The following is a 9,240-nucleotide window of genomic DNA, read 5'->3' on the forward strand; positions in this document are numbered from 1 at the left end:
GTTGGGACATGACTTAGTGACTGAACAACAACGATTCTTCCTTTAAAAATGACATTCTATTATTATTATAGTTTCAGTCATTAAGACCTCTTAATAAATATTTTCTAGATTAGAAATGTTGTTACATAACATCCCAGTGTTTTTTTAATCTGTAAAATAAGTTTAATAATTTACACATATCATAGGACACTTGTGAAAAATAAATGCGATAATGCATGAAAACATGTAAAAGTGCTTAGTATGTAGATTGTTAAATTGGCCATAAATTCCTCCATCCTAGGTGCATGCCCCTTTGCCGTGTGTCTCAGCTATAACTGGCCAGGAAGTGAAGTCTATTTCTCCACTTTCTTGTTTCTTGGCATGGCTTTGTGACTTGCTTTGTCCAATAGCATGTGGCAAAAATGAAGTTGTATAACTAATGAGTCAAGTGCTTAAGATGCCTTGAAGCTTCTGTTCTGACTCTACTGGTACTCCAGGACCACAATGGGAAAGACACACGGCTCAGACAACAGCCAGAGCCATCAGCTAGACAGAGAGAGAGGTGAAGTAACTCACCCAACTTCCACTTCCACCCTACCCACTTCCCCCAAGATGAGCTATCGGATAACCACAATTACATGAAGGAAACCAGGTGAGACCAGAAGAACTGCCTAGCTGAGGCCAGTCCAAATAAAATGGTTGTCTTAAGCGTCCATATTTTCAGGTGGTTGTTACACAGCAATAAAAAGATAACTGATACAGTAATCATTAAATACTATTCTTACTACTGCCACATAAATCTAAAAGGTGAGAATATGATACTGAGATACTTATCTCAACACTTTAAAATGTCTTTAATCATTTAATGCATATTTTACTGTCTGATATATGTAAAGCAAAGCCTTAATTTTTATTCATGCCATTGTGGACATCAATATCACAAATAAATCTGTTCACATACATTTCCCAATCCTAAAGAAGCAACATATTACTAGAGATATTTCTTCATGTGCAATCTTTTTTTAAATACATAGTTTAAAAACTTTATTTATTTTTATTTGTTATTCTTAGTTCCTTGACCAGGGATTGAACCTACAGTGGAATTAAATAGATTGTACAGTAGATTGAATCTACAGTGGAAATGTGGCATCTTAACCACTAGACCACCAGGGAAGTCCCCTCTTCACATGCAACATTAGAATCAGAATCAGAAGAGCTACCCCAAGTCTCTCCCAAAAGGCACTCCTTACAGATTTTAGTTAAATAACTAAACAAAATAATTTCTGTAGCAACTTTTAAAAAAGAAAAAATTGAATAAGCATACTCTCAGTATTTTGCATGATTGAAGATAAGTACTCCACCTCTCCCACCCTCGCCGTGCTGTGTGGCTTGTGGGATCTTAGTTCCTGGATCACGTATTGAACCTGGCCAATGCATTGAAAGAACCAACTTCTAGCCACTGGATTGTCAGGGAATTCCTAGGATTAGTACATTTTTATTTGAATGTGCATGGTAGTGAATTGGCAAAAATATATAATTAAGTAATAATGGCAGCAATGCTATTTTTTTTATGAAGTTTTCATGAAAACTTTCATGAAATCAGCTACCCTTGAGCAATAGAGGGAGCTGACAGGAAATTAGCCTCTTATTTTGCATCCCCCTTGACTCAACAGAATGGACAAATGATGGTGGTGATTACCCTGGCTCACATTTGTTGAGGGCAGACATTATGCCAACTATTTTAGATGCAATTATTCTTCATAACAGGTTATTTGGTATTCTATTATCCTAATATAGATGACTTAATGGCAGATAGATGGGGAAAAGTGGAACGTGGCAGATTTTATTTTCTTGGACTCCAAAATCACTGTGGAGAGTGACTGCAACCATGAAATTAAAAGATAATTGCTCCTTGGAAGGAAAGCTATGACAAACCTAGACAGCATATTAAAAAGCAGAGACATCACTTTGACAACAAAGGTCTGTATAGTCAAAACTGTGGTTTTTCCAGTAGTTGTGTACAGATGTGAGGGTTGGACCATAAAGAAGACTGAGCAATGAAGAACTGATGCTTTCAAACTGTGGTTGCTGGAGAAGACTCTTGAGAGTCTCTTGGACTGCAAGATCAAACCAGTCAATCCTAAAGGAAATCAACCCTGAATATTCCATTGGAATGATTGATGCTGAAGTTGAAGCTCCAATACTCTGGCCACCTGATGCAAAGAACTGACTCACTGGAAAAGACTCTGATGCTGGGGAAGATTAAGGACAGAGGATGAGATGATTGGAAGGCATCAATGAACATGAGTTTGAGCAAAGTCTGGGACATAGTGAAATACAGGAAAGCCTGGCATGCTACAGTCCATGGGGTTGCAGACAGTTAGACACAACTTAGCGACTGAACAACAAAAACAATATAGATCAGGAATCTGTGAGTCAGAGCAGTTAAGTGATTCAAGACTAACCAGCTAGCAAGTGACTGTACTAAAGTTTAAGATCTATCTAACTTCAAAGCCTTAATCTTTTTCACCATAAATTAAGCTTTTTAAGTTGCCTTCTACAACTTGCTTCTAAGTTGTAGACACTCTGCAGACTCTTCAGGGATAGGGTATCTGTTTAAAAATCATTTTCAATCTAATCAATTAAATGCTTAAAATAGGGGATCACTGTAAAAGTGAGAGATACTTAAAATCTCTGAAAAGCAAATATGACTTATTCTGTTCCACTAGCTTAAAATGTACCATAAATGAGATGGTTCTGAGAACCAGAAAAGGGGTTAATAAGCATATTCCCAAACCCCATATCTCAGAGTGTGCTGTAGTATCAGTAGCCTTGAAAAATGCTACCAACCACCCTCAGCTGTAATGTGAAGAATGACTAGAGATGATGAAACAAGACCACCTAGGAATATCGGGACTGGCTCATTGCAGCAATGTCTGTAGTGCGCGGGCATGTTTGCTCATTTGTAAAAAATACAGTTTTTAGGGTAATATAAAACAACCTACCTTCTCAGTAATAATTATACCGGCTATAGGCTAAATTCTTTTAGGAATGGTTCAGTTCAGTTCAGTTCAGTTGCTTAGTCGTGTCTGACTCTTTGCAACCCTATGAATCACAGCACGCCAGGCCTCCCTGTCCATCACCAACTCCCGGAGCCCACCCAGACTCACGTCCATCGAGTCAGTGATGCCATCCAGCCATCTCATCCTCTGTCGTCCCCTTCTCCTCCTGCCCCCAATCCGTCCCAATATTAGGGTCTTTCCCAATGAGTCAACTCTTCACGTGAGGTGGCCAAAGTATTGGAGTTTCAGCTTCAGCATCAGTCCTTCCAATGAACACCCAGGACTGATCTCCTTTAGGATGGACTGGTTGGATCTCCTTGCAGTCCAAGGGACTCTCAAGAGTCTTCTCCAACACCACAGTTCAAAAGCATCCATTCTTCGGCGCTCAGCCTTCTTCACAGTCCAACTCTCACATCCATACATGACCACTGGAAAAACCATAGCCTTGACTAGATGGACTTTGCTGGCAAAGTAATATCTCTGCTTTTGAATATGCTATCTAGGTTGGTCATAACTTTCCTTCCAAGGAGTAAGCGTCTTTTAATTTCATGGCTGCAATCATCATCTGCAGTGATTTTGGAGCCCCCCAAAATTAAGTCTAACACTGTTTCCCCATCTATTTCCCATGAAATGATGGGACCGGATGCCATGATCTTTGTTTTCTGAATGTTGAGCTTTAAGCCAACTTTTTCACTCTCCTCTTTCACTTTCATCAAGAGGCTTTTTAGTTCCTCTTCACTTTCTGCCATAAGGGTGGTGTCATCTGCGTATCTGAGACTATTGATATTTCTCCCCGCAATCTTGATTCCAGCTTTGCTCCATCCAGCTCAGCATTTCTCATGATGTACTCTGCATATAAGTTAAATAGCAGGGTGACAATATACAGTCTTGACGAACTCCTTTTCCTATTTGGAACCAGTCTGTTGTCATGTATTTTATCTATTCCTGGAAACAAGCAGATGCTTTACGGAGAGTGTTTACATACACATTTTTCTGAAATACAACTCCCAAAATAAATATTATGCTTATAAATTCCATACATCTGGTCTCCCACAGATACACCTGAAGGAAAAATTTGATAAGGTTTAATAATGCCCCCAGAGAGATTCAAATTTATAATCCACATTTATCAAGAGTCAGAAAATTCTATGAAAAATATATTCCATCAAATCTTTTCCAGAAACATGTTTTGTACATATTCATGAATACCTATTTTCCTGATGTCAGAAGCTGTCCTTCTTAATCTCAACAGCAGAAATAGTCAAGGAGCTATAGTCACTAGAAGTATTCTGTAAAACTTCACATTACATATTTCTGACTTTAACTAGGATAATTTACCTTTCTCTCAATTCAAAATGCTGGAATATGTTAATAGAGGGAGAAAAGAGTGAAGACACCTTGATGACCTATTTTCACATACCTCAAATGTTAACTCTTTAAAAAAGTTTTATTGTGGTAAAATATACATAAAATATATTTTAACTATTTTTAGATGTACAATTCAGTGACAGTTCAGTGTATTCATAATGTTACATAACCATCACCAATGTAAATTTCCAGAAATTTTCATCATCCCAACAAAAATCTGTACCCAGTAAGTAATAACTTCCCATTCCCATCTCCTTCCAGGCCCAGGTAACCCCTATATTTTACTTTTTCTACCTATGGAGCTGCCAATTATAGGTCTCTCATATAAGTGGAATCATACAATATTTGCTCTTTTATGTCTGGCTTATTTCACTGGGCATAATGTTTTCAAGGTTCATCCCTATGGTGGCAAGTACCAGTACATCATTCCTTTTGGGGGCAGAATACTCCTCCATTGTATTTATATCTATTCATCTGTCAACAGACACTTAGTTGTTTCCATTTTGACTATGGTGAACAATGCTGCTATGAACATTGGTGTTCAAACACCCATTTCAGTCCCTGCTTTCAATTCTTTTGGGTATACACCTAGAAGTATAACACTCATTTGAGTAAATTCTAAAGAGAAAGAGAAAGGATACATAAACTCTAATATTATAACATGTATTCAGGTCTGGACCTCGAAGGCCAAGTTAGGTAGATTAAGGGATGTCTGAAGAGCTACTTTAAATGTTCTATAATAACATTGCAGTTCCACTGACTCAAGGTATTGGTAAATTCTGTTCTGATGTGACCTTGTTATTTGGAAAGGTCCAAAATAAGAGCTTGTATCTAAAAGACTAAATCTACCCATAGCACCAATTAAAGGTTGTGAGGTTCTTCCAGTTTCAATGTTTTCCATTCATTTCAAGTCTTCATGTTATTCCACTTTATACTCTTGACATTCAGACTGTTTCTAGTTATTATGAATAAAGATGTTATAATAACATTATTCAGCACGTTGCATGGTGATCAGGTGTAAGTTTCCCTGGATACAGTGGATGGGAGTCCGCCTGCCTAGTTTCCCTAGGGTATACTAATAGGAGTGGAATACATGCCTCTTAAGGTATTCACATATCCAATCTTTCTAGGTAATACTGGTTTTTCCAAAGTGAATGGCAGTAGTCCATAATAATTCCCTTTTTGCCATATACTTGCTAGCACTTGGTCATCAGACTTTTGCATTCTGGCCAATCTAGTCAAGTTGAAATGCTATCTCATTGTGGTTTAAATATACATTATGATTATTTATAAGGCTGGGCATTTTTTCCATGTGTATATGTAATTTGTATTTTCTCTCCTATGAAACACCTATCATGTCTTTCCCCACTTTTCTATTGGATTATTTGTTATTGATTTATAGGTATTATTTTTTAAATTTAAAAATAGCAAGAAATAAAATTCATAGAGAACAGTATGTACAACATGAATGCACTATTTAAAGAATAATTTAAAATCAAACAGCTGTGTAACCAGCAACAGGTCAAAAAATAGGTTGCCAACACTCTAGAAGGACCTCCTTTGCCCCTCCCTGATTACAGTCCCCTTCTTTGGTCAGACTTTGGTCAGACTTTTCTGATAATTATTTCACTGCTTTTCTTTTTATAGTTAAATCACCAGGAAATGCATCCTGAACAATATAGTCTAGTACTGCCTGCTTTGGGATGTTATAAAAATGGATTCACACAGTAAATATTCCTTTGTCTTTTGCTTCTTACACGCAGCACCATGTTTGTGAATTTCATACTATTTCATGTAGTTATCAGTTGGCCATAAAGTTCCTTTGGTTTTAAAGTAAAAATAAAAGACATATTTTTCCATTTTCACCAAGAACTTTAGTGAACAACGTATTCATTGTTTTGTTCTACTATCTTCTGCCATTTTCCAGGCAACTTCATAATTCCATCTTCCAAAAACATTTTATCTTTTTGAGCAAAGAACTGTTCCAGGTGCCTTTTACAATCTTTCAGGAAGTTGAAATTTTCTCCATTAAGAGAATTTTGCAAAGATCAAAATAAATATAAATCTGTAGGTACAATGTCTGGTGAATACAGCTGATAAATCAGAACCTCCCAGTCAAGTTTTAACAGTTTTTGCCTGGTCATCAAAGAAACACTCAGTTTTGCATTATGCTGATGGAAGAGTATGCATAAGAGTATGCATTTTCTGTTGACTAATTCTGATGCTTTTCGTCCAGTGCTGCTTTCAATTGGTCTGATTGGGATCAGTACTTGTTGGAACTAATTGCTTGGTTTTCCAAGGAAAGAGCTCATAATAGAGGACTCTCTTCCAATCTCACAATATACATATCACCTCTGGATGAAGATTGGCCTTTGGTGTGGTTGGTGGTGGCTCATTTCCTGTGCCACAAGATCTCTTCTGTTCCACATCCGGCCAAGGTCTTTGTGGCTTAACTTATGGGGAAACTGAACGCCAAAGCAATGAACATAACCAAGCTTGATTGTTTTCAATTAATGTCTCCATCTCTACCACTGGTCTACCTGACCATGGAGCACTGTACAGTGAGAAATCTTCTGCAAGAAACTTTGCAAACCACTTCTTTTCAAAAATTAAAAAAAAAAAAAAAAGATTTTTTTTTTCCTGGCCATATTATGTGGCAAGTGGGACCTTAGTTCTCTGGCCAGGACTGAACCCACATCCTCTGCGCTGGGAGAGTATAGTCTTTACCACTGGACCACCAGGGAAATCCTGAAAACCTCTTCTGACATGTTTGATCAGTTACAACACCTTCTCCATACACTGCACAAATCTTTTTTTGTGTGTGTGTATTTTATTTGCATTTATTTCTACCTTTCTTGAAATAAGAAAGTGAAAGTGAAGTCACTCAGTCGTGTCCGACTCTTTGCGACCCCATAGACTGTAGCCTATCAGGCTCCTCTGTCCATGGGATTTTCTAGGCAATAGTTCTGGAGTGGATTGTCACTTCCTTCTCCAGGGGATCTTCCCAACCCAGGGCTCGAACCCAGGTCTCCCGCATTGTAGACAGACGCTTTACCATCTGAGCCACCAGGAAAGCATAATATGCTGAAAATGTTTTACTTCCATCTTTAGGTAGATCAGTTGAAGCTGACAGAGATCCAGAGAAGGAGACATTAGCTGAGAATAACCAAGCTTGGTTATATTAATGGGGCATGTTAATAGTTTTTAAATGGCTACACAAAAATTCACCATTTTTAAGTTTTTTTGTTTAAAAAAACATGCTGATATGACAACATAATCTAACAAAACTGTTTCAAACAAAGTTAAAGACAACTAAGTGCTACTAGAGCCACCTTAACAGAAAACACCTATCGAACTTTTGGCCCAACCCAATAGTGTGTTCCTTTTGGTTGCAGTATGACATCTACTGCTTTGGGGAGTTCTGTTGCTGCCTGGCCTACTACAACTCAGTGAAGTATTCGAGCCTTGGACACTTGGGTGGTTTCAGACTTTCCTTCTTATGAAAAAACCAGCCAGGATTATTCCTGTAACGTCTAAGGATGTCCTTGAGCCAGCTTTTCTCTAGAGTACACACCATAGAACGGAACTGTTACATCTGAAGTACAGGCACCTTCACTGTTACCATGCGACCCTCTGTCCAGGGCGGGTGCCCAGTCTATACCGCCGCCAGCCTCAGAGAATCCCCTCAGTCTACCCACAACACAGGTCACGCATCTCCTGTCAAGCCAGCGCGTGTAGTCTGTCTGAAGTATTCAGTTCAGTTCAGTCGCCCAGTGGCGTCCGACTCTGCGACCGTAGGAACTGCAGCACGCCAGGCTTCCCTGTCCTTCACCAACTCCCGCAACTTGCTCAAACTCATATCCATTGTGTCGGTGATGCCATCCAACCATCTCATCCTGTTTTCCCCTTCTCCCTTCAATATTTCCCAGCATCAGGGTCTTTTCAAGTGAGTCAGTTCTTAGCATCAGGTGGCCAAAGTATTGGAGCTTCCGCTTCAGCATCAGTCCTTCTAATGACTATACAGGACTGATTTCCTTTAGGACGGACTGGTTGGATCTCCGTGCAGTCCAAGGGGCTCTCAAGAGTTCTCCAATACCACAGTTCAAAAGCATCAATTCTTTAGGGCTCAACTTTCTTTAAAGTCCAACTCTCACATCCATACATGACTACTGGAAAGACCCTAGCTTTGACTAGACTGACCTTTGTTGGCAAAGGAATGTCTCTGTTTTTTAATACGCTGTCTAGGTTGGTCATAACTTTTCTTCCTGAAAAGCCAGTCCTTGTGGTTTTAGCGCGTCCGGGTTAGCCCTGCGCTCCAGAGCCTTCGGTGCTGACCGGACTCCTGGACTTCTTCGTTTTAAAGCACCTTTCCAACTCTTTCCCCCACTTCCCACCGTGCTTTTCTCCAGGAGTCCATGGACGCTCTGGACACCAGCTTTCCGGCCACCACACGCCTCTCGGTCGTCTCTTCCCAGTCGGCTTCTCTCTCTTAAGTTTTGTTTTGTTTTTCCTCATTTTAATCTAATCAGGTGTACCCGCCTTTTCCGATTAGCGATTGTAGTACACACAACAGCGCCCCGGCCTCCGCCCTGAGAGCTGCCCACTGCAATTCCCAACGCGCGCTCACTCTTAGCTTCCGCAGTCCCGCGTCCGCGTCCCTCAAGCCGTCCCTCTGCGCGCGAGACTCTGCTTCAGCGCCCCGCCCGCGACGCCAGTGCCCGCCCCTTCCCAGGAGCCAACGCGCAGGCGCGCCTGCCGAGCTAGCGCCTAGCATAGCTAGTGCGCCTGCGCCGGGAGACGCCCCGCCCTCGAACCGGTCATATATAAAACC

Source organism: Bubalus bubalis, chromosome 13 (assembly GCF_019923935.1).
Source record: "Bubalus bubalis isolate 160015118507 breed Murrah chromosome 13, NDDB_SH_1, whole genome shotgun sequence".
Lineage (NCBI taxonomy): Eukaryota > Metazoa > Chordata > Mammalia > Artiodactyla > Bovidae > Bubalus > Bubalus bubalis.